Genomic DNA, 20,916 nt, shown 5'->3' with positions numbered 1-20,916 from the left:
GTAAGGCAGGATTTCAGGGAGCTCGGGTGGAACCTGAGAGCTAGAACAAACAGAGTTGTTATCAGTGGTTTGTTACCCGTTCCACGTGATAGCGAGGCAAGGAATAGGGAGCGATATCAGTGGAACAGAGATGGTGCAGGAGGGAGGGTTTCAGGTACTTGGATAATTGGGGCTCATTCTGGGGAAGGTGTGACTTGCACAAACAGGACAGTCTTCACTTGAACCAGAGGGGTACTAATATCCTGGGTGGAAAATTAGCTGGTGCTAATCGGGTGGGTTTAAACAGGGGGATGGGAACCTGAGGTGTGGTTCCAGTAGAAACGAGAATGAGAGTAGGGAGGACAGGGACAGGATTTCACGGTCACAGGAGTGTGCTGGCAGACAGCAAGCTGGTTAGAAGTGTGTCGACTTCAATGCCGGGAGTATCCGGAATACGGTAGGTGAGCTTGCAGCACGGATGGGACCTGGGACTTCGATGTTGTGGCCATTTTGGACACATGGATAGACCAGGGTGAGGAAGGGATGTTGCAGGTTTTCAGGATTCACATCATTCATTAAAAACAGGCAAGGCGGTAAAAGAGGGGGAGGTGTAGCCTTGTTCATCAAGGAAAGTATAATGGTGTCTGAAAGAACTTTTGACAAGGACACGTCTCCTGAGGTAGTATGGGCTGAGGTTAGAAACAGGAGAGAAGAGGTCATACTGCTGGGAGTTTTTTTTATAGGCCTCTGCAGAGACCAGGGAGGTGGAGGAGAGGATTGGCAAAACGATTCTGGGTAGGAGTGAAAGGAACAGGGTGATCATTATGGGGGACTTTAATTTCCCCAACATTGACTGGAAATGCTATAACTCTAGTACGTCGGTTGGATCAGCTTTTGTCCAATGTGTAGAGGAGGATTTCCTGACACAGTACGTCGAGGGGCTGACAAGAGGGGAGGCCACACTGGATCTGGTGCTTGGTAATGAACCAGGCCAGGTGTTTGATTTAGTTGTAAGTGAGCACTTTGGAGAGAGTGACCATAATTCAGTTATGTTTAGTTTAACGATGGAAAGGGATAGGTACATGCCACAAGTCAAGAGTTATCGATGGGGCAAGGGCAATAAGAACACGATTAGTCAAGAATTAGGATGCAGAGAATAGGTTATCAAAATGCAGGGGATGGGGACAATGGAAATGTGGAGTTGGTTTAAGGAACAGATATTGCGTGCCCTTGATAGGTATGTCCCTGTCAGGCAGGGAGGAAGTTGTAAGGTAAGGGAACTGTGGTTTACTATAGAAATTTCATCTCTTGTTAAGTGTTAAAAGGAGGCTTATATGTTGATGAGACAAGATGGTTCAGATGAAGCTATGGAGAGATACAGATTAGCTAGGAAGGATTTAAAGAGAGTTAAGAAGAGCAAAGAGAGGACATGAGCAGTTTTTAGCAGGTAGAATAAAGGAGAACCCGAAATCTTTCTATAGATGTGTGAGGAATAAAAGGATGACTAGGGTAGGAATAGGGCCAGTCAAAGACAGAAGTGGGAAGTTGAGTGTGGACCCTGTGGAGATCAGAGATGTGCCAAATGAAGATTTCTCATCGGTTTTCACTCAGGAAAAGGAGAACATTGCAGAGGAGATGAATGAGATACAAGATCAATTCTAGAAAGAGTGAAAGTAGACAAGTCCCCCTGGGCTGGATGGGATTTATCCGAGGATTCTCTGGGAAGTTATGGAGGAGATAGCAGAAGCTTTGGCTTTGATATTCGAGTCATCATTGTCTACAGGTTTAGTACCACAGGACTAGAGGATTGCAAATGTTGTGCCCTTGTTCAAGGAGGGCAGGAGGGATGACCAAGTAATTATAGACCAGTGAGCCTTACTTCTGTTGTAGGAAAGGTTTTGGAAAAGATTATAAGAGATAAGATTTATAATCATCTAGCTGGCAACAATTTGATTTCTGATAGTCAACATGATTTCGTCAAGGTCAGGTCGTGTCTCACAAATCTCATTGAGTGTTTTGAGAAGGTGACCAAGCATGTAGGTGAGGGTAGGGCAGTTGACGTGGTATACATGGACTTCAGTAAAGCCTTTGATAAGGTTCCACATGGTAGGCTGTTGGAGAACATGCAGAGGCATGGGATTGAGGGTGATTTCGCAGTTTGAATTAGAAACTGGCTTTCTGAAAGGAGGCAATGAGTGATGGTTGATGGAAAATACTTAGCCTGGAGTCCAGTTACTAGTGGTGTGCCACAACGATCTGTTTTGGGACCACTGCTGTTTGTCATTTTTATAATTTGGAGATGCCAGTGTTGAACTGGGGTGTACAAAGTTAAAAATCACACAACACCAGGTTATAGTCCAACAGGTTTAATTGGAAGTTATTTTTATAAATGACTTGAATGTAGGCATAGGTGGATGGGTTAGTAAGTTTGCAGATGACACTGAAATTGGTGGTGTGGTGAACAGTGTGGAAGAATGCTACAGGTTGCAGGGGGACTTGGATAACTGCAGAACTGGGCTGAGAGATGACAAATGGGCTTCAATGCAGCAAAATGTGAGGTGATTCACATTGGGAAGAATAACAGGAAGGCAGAGTACTGGGTCAATGGAAAGATTCTTGGTAGTGTGGATGTGCAGAGGGATCTTGGAGTCCATGTACATAGATCCCTGAAAGTTGCCACCCAGGTTGATTGTGCTGTTAAGAAGGCATACCGTGTGTTAGATTTCAGTGGGAGAGGGATTGAGTTCTGCAGCTGCAATGTCATGCTGCAAATATACAAAATGCTAGTGCGGCTGAACTTGGAATATTGTGTACAGTTCTGGTCGCCCCATTACAGGAAGGATGTGGAAGCATTGGAAAAGCTGCAGAAGAGATTTACCAAGATGTTGCCTGATCTGGAGGGAAGGTCTTAATGAGGAAAGGCTGAGAGACTTCGGTCTGCTCTCATTGGAAAGAAGAAGGCTAAGAGGGGATTTGATAGAGACATACAAGATGATCAGAGGATTAGTTAGGGTAGAAAGTGAGAGTCTTTTTCCTAGGATGATGACATCAGCTTGTACGAGGGGGCATAACTACAAATTGAGGGGTGATCGATTTAAGACAGATTTTAGAGGCAGATTCTTTACTCAGAGAGTGGGAAGGGCATGGAATGCCCTACCTGCTAATGTAGTTAACTCAGCCATATTAGGGAGATTTAAACAATCCTTGGATAAGCACATGGATAATGATGTGATAGTGTAGGCGGATGGGCTTAGAATATTTTACAGGTCAACACAACATTGAAGGCCGAAGGGCCTGTTCTGTGCTGTTTTGTTCGATGCTCTATGTTCTAAGATTAAGGGAGATATGTGTGGAAGGTTCATTATGCAGATTGGTGGCGAGTGCCTGGAACGGATTGCCAGCGGAGGTGGTAGAGGTGGGCACGATACATTTAAGATGTATCTAGACAGAGACATGAATGGGCAGAGAGCAGAGGGGTACAGATCCTTAGAAAATAGGTGACAGGTTTAGACAAAGGATCTGGATCAGTACAGACTTGGAGGGATGAAGGGCCTGTTTCTGTGCTGTAATTTTCTTTGTTCTTTGTTCCACATCTGGGAAACACCCAACAAATATGTGGTTGGAGATGTGGCTCCAGGATTCACACAAGGACCCACAGAACCCATGAAAAGGGGCACAAATTTCCTCAGTAGATGATAACACTCATGAGTGAGTAATCACCGATGACAATGACGATGACCTTGAATTAACCTGCATTATTTTTCCAGACCATATTCCAACAGCAAATGTTCCCCTTTTCTTCTCTCATCTTTCGTCAAACAACCTATTTTTCAAACTTTACTTCTCAACTTTAAAATCACAGTTCCAAACCAAAAGTGAGGAAACCAAAAGAGAAGTAGTGATGCTCTCAATGGGAAACATGCTGCTTTTCACTGGGTCACACTGAATGGGAAGAAAGTTAGTCCAAAGTGGTCAGGCTGTACAGTGAGGGTGGTACTCTATCACTGCATGTCTGTCCACTGTGTTGATGCTTCACACACTCGATGTTACAGTGTCTGAAATGGATGGTGATTGGTCAGTTCGAGTACAGCCAGTACCTGGGGCCAATGCTGCTGGGCCTGATTAGGCTGAGGAATGCTGGATGACCCTGGATCATTCCTGAAAACATACAAGGAACATTAATATTCAGAGGATGTTAATGGCAATAATCCCAGGTCACATTAACAAGAATCCTATCTTTTTGCTTATCCCCTCACAGGTCATGGGTTGGGCTGGCTGCTCCTAGTTGTCCATGAGAAGGTGGTGGGGAACTGTTACTGGATCAAAATCCTGGAAATCCCTCCCTAAGGGCTCTGTGGCTCTTACCTCCAGAACACCGATTGGAGCAGTTCATGAAGGCAGCTCACCACCACCTTCTCAAGGGCAACTGAAGACAGGTAGTCAATGCTGGTCCAATCAGAGATGCTCACGACCGGTAAATGAATAAACAAAATGTTCAGATTTAGACACAAATCACCCATGTCACCCTTGAATAATTCACCACCAGAAACAGCTCTGCCTTGGTACCAGAATGTACCAAAGCTCCCAAGGGTCAGCTTTGAGCAACTGGTTACAAGGCAGGGAGGGAGGGTGTTGGAGATGAGGGGAAAATTCCTGCAAGGGCTTCCCATCTGCTGTAACTTTGGAGGATGCTACAGAGCATGGAAATCTTGAAAAGTGGGGGATAATCAGGAAATCACATTCCCACCCAGTGGAAATTCAGCTGCTCGGAGGGCAAGGGAGAAAAAGTAGGATTCACAAAAAAGTCCCTTTTATCCTCAGCACTCACTGCAAGTGATAACATTCCAATCTTTCCCTCCATAAAACAGCCATTACAACTCAAAGTGACCACTGTGAGAAAAATGGGGAACATTTCGTTTTACACAAGGATGAATTGTAGATTGATTTGCAGACGAGAGATCACAGATGAACCTGGAGCTGGAGATTTACAAACAGCCAGAAATTGACCAATTCTGCTCAGAAATTATTTACCTGTCATTTACCTCTCACTTTCCCAGTGACTGTTTGAGCAACTTGTAAGAAGGAAAATAACACATTTGGAGCTCATCGGCAGGAGGCTGCATTTTGTCTATGAAAAGGAAATATTCAATACAACCCTGAACTAGAGCATTTCTACTCAGCGAAAGTGAGATCCTCCTGCTCCTCGGATGCTGCCTGACCTGCGGTGCTTTTCCAACACCACACTCTCGACTCAGGCCATTTCCACCACTACTCTCGCGTCAGTCACTGACTATCTCACCTTTTCAAAGGTGTCGTACTCTTGATTTGCTGTGAACACCCTAAAGAGAAAAAAAGATTCATAAATATTTTGTAAAATTATGAACAAATTTGTCACATTGTCTCCACAATTGGAAATGTTTCCCCCCATACACTTTCATCCCTTTATCCTCAAGAACTCTAACTCCTTCTTAAAAACATTCCTTGCTTTGGCCTCAACTGCTTTCTGTGGCAGGGAACTCCACAGGATCACAGTAACTCCAAAGGGATTACTCTCCATGTCAATTCTGAATGGCCTACCCCATATCCTTTGACAGTGACCATTGGTTCTTGTCTCCCCGGTCATCGGAAACATCTCTCCTACATTTACCTCGACAGCTTTTATTGAAATTTCACACATTTCCCTGAGATCCCCCTCATTCTTCCAAACTCCAGTGAATACCATCCTAACCGATCCAATCTCTCTTCATACATCAGCCCTGAAATCCCAGGAGTCTGTCTGAGAAACCTTCATTGCACTCTGTCCAATGCCAGAACATACTTCCTCAGATAAGGGGACCAGAACCGCACCCAATACTCCAGGTGTGGCTTCTCCAAGACCTTGTACAATTACAGCAAGACATTCCTGCTCCTGTATCAAAACTTCTCTCTATGAAGCCAAAATACAACTGACAGAGATACAGAGGGAGAGGCCATGAAGATAAGGATCAGAATTTAAACTTCTCAGGGTCTTCAGCACTAACGTAACTGAGCTCAGGATTCTGAGGCCTTCAATATGCCTAAGCCATCCTGCCTGTTCAATTTGTTCAGTCAGAGCAAAGACAGGTAATGAGGGCAGTCCCAAAACAGACCAGTGCCTGAACATTGCACTCTCTGCACAGGCCAGAAGAGGAGTCCATGTTACCATTCCTCCCCAAATATAGCTCTGTTACTCAGACTATCTGAGCCACCATGTCTATGCCTTTATCCAGCAAACTCTCGAAAGCCACTTGAACAATAAAGCACACAAGACTGTTGTGGTGAACTGCAACTTCCTTTCTGTTCTGTTTGAGAGTCTGTACAAAGTGGGAATGAATGCAAAAGATGTGATTTGTTATGATTCTGTCAAATGGGAGTGAATGAAAAGACATTTTAGTGCATTGAGATTCAACAGTGATGGGAGGAGAATGGGGATTGATCCATCAGAGTTCAATAGAATGGGTTTAAATGGATATCCTTGTGAAACATCCCAATGTTAAATCACTCACAAGAAAGCTCCATCCCAGGCAACATCCTGGTGAATCTCCTGTGCACCCCTCCCTCTGGTTATGTCAGAACCATACTGTTTTTTTAAACCTCATTCTCCATGAACCCACCTCCTTTGTTCCTGAAGTTGATGAAGATTATGAAGCAGATGGGCAGGATGAGAAGCATTGGAATGACTGGCAGATATACAGTGGTGGGCTCAGTCCTCTTCACTGGAAAACAGCAAGAACAGCATTATTCAGGAATACCTCCATGTTGCTGCAGTGAAACTTATAGCAGGGTTACACAGCAAGAGGTTAAATGTACAAACACAATGTTCTGCAATGGAGCAAACCAGTTCAACACTCTCACCTGCTGTTTCCCACAGACCAGGAATTTGCTCCCCTCCAAATACTCACACAATTATCGCCTGAAAGATCACTCTATTAAATTTATTTCCATTGGCCTTTCAGGCTGTGCATTGCAGATCAGAAAAACCCCTGAAGGAGGCAACCGCTTAATTCTGTGACACAGAATATAAGGTTAGATGGATACTTTAAAACATTCAGCAGGGTATTTCCTGGACCCATCCTTGACTCACCAACACAAGGGCACCCATTACTGAGCACTGATCTAACATTCCACCCTGTCCTGTGCCCTACATGTAGGCCAGACCAAGTAAGGAAGGCAGATTTCATACTGTAAAGGACCTGACTGAGTCAGATGAGCTTTCCCAACTATCAACAGTGGTCACATGTGACCATAGGTTAGCTTTTCATTTAAATTCCAAATGTTTAAAATTTCATTCATCTTTCACCTTCTGCTGTGGTCGGATTTGAACTCATGGCCCCAGACATGAGTGTCTGGATTAGTTACCCAGTGACAGTAGCATTATACCATCAACTCCTTTTATAACCCATGTGTGAATGCAGGGTTAGGATAGGTCCCACGTGGCTGTGATGCCTCACACAGTCAGACAGAAACTGGGGAAATGTGCTTGCACTGATGGAACTATTCCTGATGAAGGTGTGAACACTTTCATTGTAACCAAGAGGGACCCATTAGTCTGCAGCTCGAGGAGATGATCTCATTGTCAGTTAAACTTTGGATCGTTTGGGGATTGGACTGAATGTTCTGAGTGTGTCAATGCCTTTCAATACTGACATCAGAATGTACCTAAAAGGATCAACACATCAAATTACATTAACTGTTTAAAGAGTCAAATTTCAAACACAAATGCAAAATACTGCAGATGTTGGAAATTAGAAATAAAAATCAAAACGCTGTAAATACTCAGCAGGCCAGACCCCACCTGCGGAGAGAAACAGGGTTTATATTTTAGTTTCAATGACCAAATCATTAAACATTTGCATAACCTGCTACAGTCTCACTGTACACTCTCTACAGACTGAATACTTTTTAATATTCATTCAATTACGGGATGAGAAGGACATTGGGTAGGGCAGCGTTTATTACCCATCCCTATTAGTTAAGAATAAACCACATTGCTGTGTGTCTGGAGTCACAAGTAGGCCAGGCCAGGTTCGGATGACAGTTCCCTTCACAAAAGATCATTAGTGAACCAGATGGGTTTTTACAACAATAAACAGTGGTCACATAGTCAGCTTTTCACTCTTACTTTGAGAATTTTATTAATTTCAAATTCCACATCTGCCATGGTAGGATTTGAATCCTTCTGCCCAGAACATTACCTGGGTGTTGGATTAACCATCCATCGATAATACCATCAACTGTTGTCCCCCCACAATGATTTCTTACCATAAACCCATACCTGAGTCTCCTTCTGGATCAGATACTGAGAATCAGGTTCTGACCTGTATTCCACCAGACACAGGTAAGTGTGATTGTCCCTCACTCTCAGCTGGTTTATCCTGCTCGAGGCATTTTCCTCCTCTGGGTTCCCGATGAGCTCGTACCGATTTCCATCGTGTACAGTTGTCCAAGTTCCCTGTGATTGGGCTGGAAATGTAACAATGTGTTGGTAAGGCTCCTTCCTCATCCAGGTAACAGTGGTCAGGGTATGGGAGTCCCAGCTCCTGAAGATACAGGGTAAAGTAACTGAATCTCCCTCTGTCCCAGTCACCACTGAGACATTTCCCTGAGCAGCTGAGGAAAGGACAAACATCAGAATGGATGAGGCCAATGCCCAGAAGTTCTGAATTCAGTTTGTTCCATTTCTTTCAACTTCACACTAAAATGAGTAATTAAACATCCCACACATATTTCTCACAGGTCTGGACCAGGCTATTGTAGTTCTCTTGAGGAATCACCATGATGAAAATCATTCACTCTCAACCCCCTCATTTTGATTTACTCATTCATGGGATACTTTCAGATTAGAAAAAGGACTGAACCCACATGAATTCATTCATTCTGGGCCCAACATCCCTCCCAACTTCACTAAAAATGATTGTTTTTCATTCCCCAGCCCTATACTCCAGTCTGTGCTCCTTCACTCTGTCCTGAAATCCCATTCCAATGATTGAACACGTGTCTGTGTGAAGGTGAACATTTCTGATATTAACCTGAACATAGTCTTTCACTAATTCCCAACCATAACCTATGTCATGAACACAGTTCGATTGAGGTCTGTTGAAGATTTCCTGCAGCACCGACCACTTCTATGAGTTTTGGGGGATGGTGGTGTTGGGATGTGTGGGGAGGCAGGGGGAGGAATTAGCTCCATGCTGTAACAGCTTTATAAATTAATCATCCTCGGAAAGGAGGAATCTCTCTCCATCTCCATCCTAATGTGAAATGAGTTTCAGATTCACCCTTCCATATGGTTCCTTCCATAAGGAACAAAAATGGCAATAAGATGTTGTGGGCGTAATCCATGGGACCCATAGCAGTAGCTATATGGTGGGTGTCATGGACCAGGCCACACCCCCTCAAAACATTTCAGGAACTTCGCCCAGACCCTAACTTATTGAGTTGTTTTAAGCAAATGTCGATTGGATAATCCAGGAGAGATGCAGCTGGCCCAACCACTCACTTTTAAACAAAACAGTATTTATTCACACACGAACAAAAGAAAAACACATTTAGAATCCCAGAATTATTTAAAAACCCAATCGCCTCGATTGCAACTGAATAATGCTGTTCCAAATACTTGAAACGTCTCCATAAACACTCTCTTGGCAAAAAAACTACAATCAAACACTGGTTCACACAGGAGAGATTTCAGAGAGAGAGAGAGGGAGAGAGAGGATCAACATGGAGCTGTTTCTTTGTCCAGCAACCTCATAAAACTGACTGCTTGCTAAACCAAACCAAACCAGAAAAAGCTGAGCTGGAATAACTGGCGACTTCCCTTTCATTGCATAATTCTTTTCTGTTTTAAATTGAAAGGCTGATTCTTGAGGCAGTATCTGTTATGTATAATCAAATAGGCCCTAAAACTTCTCTGTTTACAACCCCTTTCAAAAAACCAAGGACAGAATATCCTTGTCAAAGGAGCAGTATTGTCACAGTGGGGACGGGAATAAATCAGCAGATAGTAAGGGCATGTAACAGAAGCAGTACATTAATCATGGGTGGCTTTAATCTTCATGCATATTGGGATAGTCAGATGAGCAGAGGGAGCCATGAGGAAGAATTCAGAGACATATTGAAGGCAGTCTCCGAGAACAATGTGCTGTGGATCCAACCAGGGATCAGGCTAGTTTGGGTTTGGTGATGTGTCATGATTCAGGTTTAATAAACAATGCCAGAGTGAGAAATACCCTGGAATCTGTCACCATAACACGATAGAATTTAATACTCAGTTTGAGGGGGAGGAGCTTTAGTTGGCAGTAACTGTGCTGAGCTTATTGAAGGGAATGAGGGCAGAACTGGCTGGAGTGAGCTGTAGGAGCAGGATAGCAGCAAAAACAGCTGAGGAACAACGGCAGACTTGGAACAAAATAGTTCATGGCTCCACAGCAAAGGGACAATCCAGTGAGAAGAAGCATTCTGGGAAGTGGATAAGCCAATCAGGGTTAACCAGGGAAGTTCAGTATAGTATCGAGTTGAAAGAAGGAACATATAACGTGACAAATACTAATGGTAAACCAAAGAGATTTTAACAACCAACAAAAGATGACCAAATTGTAATAAAGTCAGAGAAAATACACTCTGAGTGTAAACTTGCAAGTAAAATCATGAGAGAGAGAGAGCGAGAGAGCAAATATCGAAAAAGGAAGAAAAGGGCCAGAGTGACCACAGACCCCTTCGAGAGTAAGGGCTGGGAAATAATCATCAGGAACCAAGAAATAGGAGAGGAGCTGAATAAATCGTTTTTAGCAGTTTACACAGTAAAAGGCATGAAATGCATCCCAAACTTAATAACTATTCAAGGGCAAAAGGACAAGAATAAATACAATAAATACAAGTATGCTGTTTTGGAAATTGTAGGGAGTGATGGGCTCTCAGAGGAAGCAGCACGGACAGCCAACTTTCTGGGACTGAGACTGGCTCGACTGTAACGGGGGGTAGGTCAGGTTCCAAGTGAGTCTCTAGTCAGAGGCACAGATAGTCGTTTCAGTGGCCTGCAGTGAGATATCAGAATGGTGTCTTGCCTCCTCAGTGCCAAGGTCAAGACTGTCTCGGAGAGAGTGCAGAATATTCTTAAAGGGAAGGGGGGGACCAACAGGAGGTCGTTGTACACATTAGAACCAATGAGATAGGAAGAGAAAAAGATTGGATTGTGAGGAGAGAATATAGTAAGATAGGCAGGAGACTAAAAAGTAGGTCCTTGAGTACAGTAATATTTGGATTATTCCTGGTACCATGTGCAAGTGATCATACGAATAGGAGGATAAAGCAGATAAATGATTGGCTGAGAAGCTGGTATAGGGGAGAATACAAACTTTCAGATCATTAGAATCTCTTCTGGGGTAGAAGTGTCCTTTATAAGAAAGACGAGTTGAAGCTGTACAGGAAGGAGAGATTTACTGGAGCCAACCAGGATGGAGGTGAAAGGTGAGGGTTGTGGGGGATTGCAGGGTGATAGTGAGAAAAGGGATCATTCTGAGATGGTGCACATGGGAAAAGGAACAAGTCAAGTAGTCAGTGCAGGCAGGAGCAAAGCAGAGAACAAGATCGAACTGATCAATTAGCATGCACTTATTTCAATGTAAGCAGACTGAGATGTGAGGCAGATGAACTCAGGGCATGGTTGGGAAGATGGGACTGGGATATCACAGCTATTACAGAAACATAGCGCAGGGATGATCAGGACTGACAGCTTCATGTTCCACGATTATATCAATGATTTGGATTTGAATACAGGAGCTATGTTTAGTAAGTTTGCAGATGACACCAAAATCGGTGGTATACTGAACAGCAAAGAAGGTTATCTCAGAGTGCAACAGGACTTTGATCAGATGGGACGATGGGCTGAGGAATGGCAGATACAGTTTAATTTAGAAGAATGTGAGATGTTACCTTTTAGTCGGGCAAATCAGTGCAGGCCTTATACACTCAGTGATAAGGTCCTGGGAAGTGTTGCTGAACAAAGAGGTCTTGTTCTTTGAAAGTGGAGTCACAGGTAGACAGGGGAGTGAAGAGGGTGTTTGGTATACTTGCCTTTCTTGGTCAGTGCATTGAGTGTAAGAGTTGGGAGGTCATGTTGTTACTCATCAGGACACTGGCTAGGCCACTTTTGAAATACTGCGTTCACTTTTAGTCTCCCTGCTATCGGAAAGACTTTGTGAAATTCAAAAAGTTCAGGAAGTATATGGAAGGATGTTGCCAGGGTTGGAGTGTTTGGATATAGGGATAGGCTGGATAGGTTTGGGCTGTTTCCCCTGGTGCATCAGAGACTGAGGGCTGAGCTTTTAGAAGTTCATAAAATCATGTGGGGCATGGATGGGGTGAATGGTCAAGGTCTTTTCCCCAGGGTACGGGTGTCCAAAACTAGAGGGCAGAGGTTTAATGGGATAGGGGAAAGATTTAAATGGGACCTTTTACATGCAGAGGGTGATGCCTGTATGAATAGGAGGGTTTAGAAGGATAAGGGCCAAGTGCTGTCAAATGAGACTGGATTAATTAGGATATCTGGTTGCCGGGGATGAGTTGGGCTGAAGGGTCTGTTTCCATGCTGTACATGTCTGTATGTCTAATAACTATCATGACAGAAAAACCGCGAAGGAAACTGATGGAGTTAAAGACCAACTGGTCCCCTGGACCTGACAGGATGAATCAAGAGTATTAAAGGAATTATTGAAGAGACAATAAACGCACAGGTGTTCACCTTCCAAGAATCTTTGGAAAGGTCCCAGAGAATTGGAAATCTCCCAAAGTAACACTCTTGTGTTTCAAGGAAAGGAGACAGAAAACAAAGTTACCCAATGTGTCCATCACTTAGAGTTCTGAAGCAATGTGGTCTCACTGGGGATGGCGGATGTTTCCTTTCAAGATGGCAGGAAAAAAGAAGGGACTGCATCAGGCAGCAGGCTGGATATAGTTTACTGGGACATTGCTACAAGGTTTCCATCAACTACAGTAACAAACATCTGGTTAGACTTCTGAAGGTTACTGTGTGGATAGCTGAGTACAATACATGATGCGTTGCTGGAAAAGCGCAGCAGGTCAGGCAGCATCCAAGGAGCAGGAGAATCGACGTTTCGAGCATGAGCCCTTCTTCAGGAATCTTCTTCTTGAAGAAGGGCTCATGCCCGAAACGTCGATTCTCCTGCTCCTTGGATGCTGCCTGACCTGCTGCACTTTTCCAGCAACACATTTTCAGCTCTGATCTCCAGCATCTGCAGTCCTCACTTTCTCCTACAATACATGATGGAATGCCCTGCAAATTGGGAGAAGGAGAGTGAGAATTGGGGGCGTAATTTGAGATAAAGACATCAGCAAAAATGAAAGTGAAAAAATGGGGATGCAGAAAATTGGAAATAAAAAGAAGGTGCTGGAGAAACTCAGCAGGTCTGGCAGCCGGTGTGGAGTCAGAAACAGAGTTAACATTTCAGGCCAATAACTTTCCATCAGATATGTTGCTCCAAGTGCTGTGTTTGAAGCAAATTAAGCATTTCCACGGCATAGTCTTGGCAATCTCATCAGGGAAATAGACAAGGCCTTTTTCCTGGTGTGGGAAAGTTTAGAACTAGAGGGCATAAGTTTAGGCTGAGAGAGGAAACATTTAAAATGGACATAAGGGGCAACTTTTTCACGCTGAAGGTGGTGCGTGTATGGAATGAGATGTCAGAGGAAGTAGTGGAGGCTGGTACAATTACAAAATTTAAAAGGCATCTGGATAGGTATATGAATAGGAAGGGTTTAGAGAGACATGGCCCAAGCACTGGCAAAAGGGACGAGATTAATTTAGGAAATCTGGTCAGCATGGATGAGTTGGACCGAAGGGTCTGTTTTCGTGCTGTACATCTCTGTGACTCTGTAGAGCAACTAGCTAATGACTGTTATTGGGAAAATGTGAGATCAAAACTAAGGATGTCTTGGCAGAACATTTAGAAATGTATAATATGAGCAAGCAGAGTCAACATGACTTCATAAAGGGGAAATTATCTTGAATTCTTTGAGGTGGTGACAAGTTGGATAGATAAAGGGGAATCGGTGGATGTTTCATATGTTTTTAAAATATATTTCAGAAGGTGCAACACATTAAACTCCTTAATGCGATTAGATTCTATGGTGCTGGTGGTAGTATACGAACGTGGATAGAGAATTGACTAACTGTTAGAAAACAGAGAGTTGGGATAAGACGGGAGTGGTAACCAGCCAGCAAACTGTAATTAGTGGTGTATCACAGGATCTGAGATGAGGCCACATTTATTAAAATATACATTAATGATTTGGATGAGGTCAGTGAATGTACTGGAGCCAAGTTTGCTGATGACAAAAATGTAGGTGAGAAGGCAAGTGATGAGGATGAAATAAAGAAGCTGCAGAGAGATCTCGACAGGTTAAATAAGTGGGAAAAACATGGCAGTTGGAATATAATATGGAAAATGTAAGGTTATACATTTGGCACAAAGAATAGAGAGGCTGAATATTAGTGAAACAGAGAAAGCCTGCAGAAAGTTACAGAACAGAAGAATATGGAAGTTTCACAAAAACATTCAGCAGACAGTAGGGAAGGTCAATGGAATGCTGACCTTTATTTCAAATGGAATAGAATTTTAAAGTGGGGAGGTTTTACCAGACACTAGTTAGCTCACAGCTGGAATATTGTGGATAGTTTTGGTCCCTTATCAAAGGAAAGTGGAACTGGCATTGGAGGCAGTCCAGAGAAGATTCAATTAGTTGATGCCAGGTAGGGAGGGGCTGTCTTATGGGCAGTGTTTGACAAGATTGAGCCTGTGCTTGATGGATTGCAGAAGAATGACAAGTGACCACATTGAGACATTAAAGATGCTTCGGGTGCTTGATAAGGTGGGTGCAGCGTGGTTGTCCCCCTTGTCAGGAACAGAGGGCATCAGCTCAGAATGAGGGGTTACACATTTGATGAGAGGAAAGTTTTCTCTAAGAGGGTAGTGAATCTCTGGACTACTTTACCACAGACAGCAGTTAATGTTGGGTCATTAAGTATAGCCAAGGCTGAGATAGACAAATGTTTAATCATTCACAGAATCGAGGTTTGTGAAGATAAAGCAAGAATGGGGAATTGACGTTTATCATCTCAGTCATGATCTCACTGAATGTGGAACAGACTCAATGGGCTGAATGGCCTTCTTCAGTTCCTATGTCTTATGGGCTCCCTGCCTCAGTTCTCAAAACTTCCATTTCTGAAACCTGGAAATCCCATTTGCTTTTCCAACCACATTCTCAAACATGTCCTGACATCTTCAAAAACCGATGCACTCTGACCACCGACTTCCTTTATCCAGATCCCTCCTTGAGATCCCTGTTATTGACTCCATATTGCCCATAGGGAACATGGAACCAGGTGGATCTTGGAGCTTGCATCCTTGGTGATGTTTTCTCTGGTCCCTACCTCAGAACACTGAAGCCAGTTTGAACACAACAAATTAGGGAGTTGATGGGAGACTGTGGGAAGTTTCAGACACAGTGATGGAATGGTCCATAAATCCCAGCCTCATCTCTCTCTCTCTCTCCTTCTCACTGTCTCCTGCCTGAGACCAACTGAAAGAGCCCAAGAGAAGGAGCCAACCCGAGAGCTCCCGGTCCAGGTGGACCCTGTTTCCATTGTGCCATTGGGACAGTGACACCACTCAAACATTGTTCCTTACCTTCAACTTCCTGCATTGTTGGAGGCGTTGTTTGAAAACTATCAATATTGAGCTCCACACGACACTGATAGGGACCAGCATCCTCCTGGCTCAGTCCCACCATCATTATTGAGACATCGTTGTTGCTGATGCTCCCCATGAATCTGAATCCCACTGTATCACATTCTCACACAGCTCACCCTGGGAATGGTCTGGATCAGGATATATACAGGTAAAGATAGCACCTGTGCCAGATTTAATCCATATGATGGAGCTGGTGAGTGTGAGGTGAGTGTCAGGGTGGGTGAAGGTGCAGGGTAATACAGCGGAGCCTCCTTCCTCAGTCCCCACTCCATCCACGACTGTCATTGACCAATCAAGGGCCAACCAAGGACAGTAGTGGGAAGTTGTGTGTGGAGTCAGAGGAGATAGGGGAAGAACTAAATGAATATTTTTCGACAGTATTCACTCTAGAAAATGACAATGTTGTCAAGGAGAATACTGAGATACAGGCTACTAGGCTAGGTGGGATTGAGGAGAAAGTGAGGTCTGCAGATGCTGGAGATCAAAGTTGAAACTTTATTGCTGGAACAGCACAGCAGGTCAGGCAGCATCCAGGGAACAGGAGATTCGACGTTTCGGGCACAGGCCCTTCTTCAGGAATTAGGTGGGATTGAGGTTCACAAGGAAGGGGTATTAGCAATCCTGCAGAGTGTGAAAATAGTTAAATCCCCCGGGACGGATGGGATTTATCCTGGGATCCTCTGGGAAGCCAGGGAAGAGATTGTCGAGCATTTGACATTGTTCTTTAAATCATCATTGTCTACAGGAATAGTGCCAGAAGACTGGAGGATAGCAAATATGGTTCACCCATTCAAGAAGGGGAGTAGAGACAACCCTGGTAATTATAGACCAGTGAGCCTTACTTCAGTTGTTGGTAAAGTGTTGAAAAAGGTTATAAGAGATAGGATTGATATCATCTAGAAAAGAATAATTTGATTCGGAATAGTCAGCACGGTTTTGTGAAGAGTAGGTCGTGCCTCACAAACCTTATTGAGTTCTTAGAGAAGGTGACCAAACAGGTAGATGAGAGTAAACCGGTTGATGTGGTGTATATGGATTTCAACAAAGCGTTCGATAAGATTCCCCACAGTAGGCTATTGCACAAAATGCGGAGAAATGGAATTGTGGGAGATAAAGCTGTTTGGATCAGTAAATGGCTTGCTGAAAGAAGACAGAAGGTGGTGGCTGATGGGAAATGTTCATCCTGGAGTCCAGTTACTAGTGGTGTACCGCAAGGGTCGGTGTTGGGTCCACTGCTGTTCGTCATTTTTACAAATGACCTGGATGAGTGCGTGGAAGGGTGGGTTAGTAAATTCGCAGATGACACTAAGGTCGGTGGAGTTGTGGATAGTGACGAAGGATGTTGTAGATGATAGAAACACATAGATAAGTTACAGAGCTGGGCTGAGAGGTGGCAAATGGAGTTTAATGTGGACAAATGTGAGGTGATTCACTTTGGTTGGAGTAACCGGAATGCAAAGTACTGGGCTAATGGTAAGATTCTTGGTAGTGCAGATGAGCAGAGAGATCTCGGTGTCCATGTACACAGATCCTTGAAACTTGCCACCCAGGTTGACATGGTTGTTAAGAAGGCATACAGTGTTTTAGCTTTTATTAATAGAGGGATCGATTTCCGGAACTATGAGGTTATGCTACAGCTGTACAAAACTCTGGTGCGGCCGCACTTGGCGTATTGTGTACAATTCTGGTCACCACATTATAAGAAGGATGTGGAAGCTTTGGAAAGGGTGCAGAGGAAGTTTACTAGAATGTTGCTTGGGATGGAGGGAAGGTCTTACGAGGAAAGGCTGAGGGACTTGAGGCTGTTTTTGTTAGAGAGAAGAAGTTTGAGCGGTGACTTAATAGAGAAATAAAAGATAATCAGAGGGTTAAATAGGGTGGACAGGGAAAGCCTTTTTCCCAGAATGGTGACGGCGAGCATGAGGGGGCATAGCTTTAAATTGAGGGGTGATAGGTATAGGACAGATGTCAGAGGTAGTTTCTTTACTCCGAGAGGAGTAAGGGTATGGAATGCTTTGCCTGCAACGGTAGTAGATTCGCCTGCTTGAAGTGCATTTAAGTCGTCATTGGACAAACATATGGACGTACATGGAATAGTGTAGGTTAGATGGGCTTTAGATTGGTATGACTGGTCGGCGCAACATCGAGGGACGAAGGGCCTGTACTGCGCTGTAATGTTCTATGTTCTATGTTCTCACCCTTAGCAGAAACCGCTGTGAGGCGAAAGACAGGGAGAGAGAGGATATGAACACAGCACTGGGTCAGACATCAGTGTGTGGAACTGCAACTTGGAGACTCTATTCTGAGTGTGTTATTGAGTGAGAACAGGGTTCGCAGCTATAATGAGAGGTAGTGAACAAATAGTAATGAAAATTCATGAGCAATCCAATACACTGGGGACAGAGTTTCAGTTCCCACCATGGCAGCTGCTGGAAATTCAATTCAGTTATTACATCAGGAATTAAACACCAGTCTAATGGGAACCATGAAACCATGATCAATTGTTGGAAAAAATCCATCTGGTTCACTGATGTTCTTTAGAAAAGGGAAATACCGTCCTTACCCACTCTGACCTGCATGTGACTCCAGTCCCACAGCAACAGATTCAACTCTGAAACTCCCACATCAATGGCAAAGGGAGACACTGAGTTTGGATGAAACCAGTACAAAATGTGAAAGGAAAGTTATAGGTATGTGCAGCATAGAACCAGACCCTTCAGTCCAACTTGTCCATGCCCATCAGATATCCGGAATATCTTTTCTGAACCCTTTTGAGTTTCTCAACATCTTTCCTACAGCAGGGAGGCCAGAGATGAATGCAGTATTCCAAAAGTGGTCTAACCAGCAACCTGTACAGCCATGACAAGACCTCCTCATTCCTATACTCAGTGCATTCAACAAAAAAGGTGAGTTTACCAAATGCTTCCTTCATTAACCAGTCTACCCTTTGACTCCACTTTCAAAGAACAATGAACCTGCACACCAAGGTCTCTTTGTTTGGCAACACTCCCCAGTACCTCACTAGTCAGTGTATAAGTCCTGAAAATAAAAGTCCTGACCACAAGATGGAAGGATCGCTCTCTCTCACAGTCCTTGTGTTGTTTCGCAGCAATGAGATGCTGTGTTCTGGACAGTGATGGGCATACTTCAAACCCAACGGCCAATCAGGTGAACTCAGAACTTTTCTTTTCAGATTACTTGTGTTTTCTCTGCTTTTCTCTACAGTGATGGGGGAGAGGCAGAGCTGACTGCTTTCTCTCTGTAGGCTCTAGATACTTTACACTTTCAGATACTTCAGGAACGTATAGCTTTGTAACAGCACAGTTCAACCAATCAGACAGCAGTTGCAAAGCAGAATTTTCATAACTCGAAACATTATCATGAAGTCCGATGGCATCAGGTCAACATGAGCAAGGAAATCTCCGGATGACTACCCACTGCCACAATCCCCCCACTCCCAGGCTTCTGATCATGTTTATCACCACTTGGAGGAAGCACTGAGGTCAACACTGGCACAGAATGTACTCTGGGTGGGAGACGTCACTGTCCAACACCAAGACAGACTCAGCAGCTTCACGACTGCCTGAGCTGGTGGAATCTGAAATGACATAGCTCTTGGACTGGGTCTGTGGCGGGGGGTGAGGGAACCAACAAGAGAGAAAAGCTTGACCTTGTCCTCAGCCGTCTATCTGCCTATTATAGGATTGGGAGGAGGAACTACCACACAGTCCCGTGGAGACAAAGTCCCATCATCACATTGAGGTATATCCCCATCATGTATCGCACTAGCCCTGTGTTAAATGGGACAGACTTTGAACAGATCAAGCAAATCAATTCTGGGATCCCTGAGACACTGTGGGCCATCAGTACAGCAGAATTGGGTTGTAACACACTCTCTAAACTCATGGCCTGTAATTTTCCCCCATTCCGCCATTACAAAGGCAATCTCTTTGTTTTTTAAGGAGACTTACACTCTATCTCTTGTTGCTGTCTTGGTCTTAATGTACTTATAGAATCCCTTTGGATTATCCTTAACCTTATTTGCCGAGGCTACCCATATCCTTTCTTTAACTTCCTGATCTCCCTCTTATGAATGGCCTGACACTCATTATACAGTGCAAGAGATCCATTTGGATCCAGTTGTTTATATTGAGTATATGATTCTTTTTTATCCCTGACTGGAACCTCCAGCTCTTTAATCACCCATTGTTCCTGAAAGCAGTACAGTTGAAACCATCCTTTGTGAATGGTCTTTTCTGTCTCAGAAGAGATCGCAGTGATCCAAGAATCTGAATCCCTGAACATTACACACCTCTTCAGCCTGGAACCTCCATCTCTTTATTCACCCATTCCTGAAAGCAGTACAGTTGAAACTCATGGCCTGTAATTTTCCCCCACTCAGCCATTAACATCAAGTCAGGACATCAATCCTGGTTCAATGAACAATGCAGGAGGGGATTCCATGCACAGCACCATCAAACCTGAAAATGAGATGTCAGCTATAAAACAGGGTTACTTCCATGTCAAACAGCATGAGCAGCAATTGATGCTCTGGGTGAAGTGATTCCACTGTCAGTGCATCAGATATAAGCTCAGCAGACCTGTCACATGCAGTTATGAATAGTTCAGGACAATTAAGCAACTAACAGGAGTATGAGTCTCCACAAATAGACTATAGACAATAGACAGCAGGTGCAGGAGTAGGCCATTCTGCCCTTTGAGCCTGCACCACCATTCAATATGATCATGGCTGATCATCCTTAATCAGTATCCTGTTCCTGCCTTATCCCCATAACCCTTGATTCCACTATCCTTGAGAGCTCTATCCAACTCTTTCTTAAATGAATTCAGAGACTGAGCCTCCACTGCCCTCTGGGGCAGAGCATTCCACACTCCCAACACTCTCTGGGTGAAGAGGTTTCTCCTCATCTCTGTCCTAAATGGTCTACCCTTTATTTTTAAGCTGTGTCCTCTGGTTCGGCACTCACCCATCAGCGGAAACATGTTTCCTGCCGCCAGAGTGTCAAATCCTATAATTATCTTATATGTCTCAATCAGATCTCCTCTCAGTCTCCTAAACTCAAGGCTATACAAGCCCAGTTGCTCCAGTCTTTCAGCGTAAGGTAGTCCTGCCATTCCAGGAATTGACCTC

At 44.0% G+C, this 20,916-nt stretch overlaps 1 pseudogene across 1 annotated transcript; it reads right to left on the bottom strand.

The window, feature by feature from the left end:
- Positions 1-3,074: 3,074 nt before the first annotated feature.
- Positions 3,075-17,685, bottom strand: LOC148152022 (uncharacterized; annotated as a pseudogene). The gene is made up of 6 exons (XR_015751523.1): positions 17,645-17,685; positions 15,702-16,059; positions 8,260-8,607; positions 6,612-6,713; positions 5,279-5,318; positions 3,075-4,137 (listed from the first exon to the last, which is right to left on the bottom strand). The product of XR_015751523.1 is annotated as an uncharacterized LOC148152022 (transcript).
- Positions 17,686-20,916: the final 3,231 nt, after the last annotated feature.

Source organism: Chiloscyllium plagiosum, unplaced genomic scaffold (assembly GCF_037043375.1).
Source record: "Chiloscyllium plagiosum isolate Xiang-an unplaced genomic scaffold, Cpla_swu_hap1 HiC_scaffold_2, whole genome shotgun sequence".
Classification (NCBI taxonomy): Eukaryota; Metazoa; Chordata; class Chondrichthyes; order Orectolobiformes; family Hemiscylliidae; genus Chiloscyllium; species Chiloscyllium plagiosum.
Note: the sequence above shows the minus strand (reverse complement) of the source record. Positions and strands in the feature narration are given on the sequence as shown.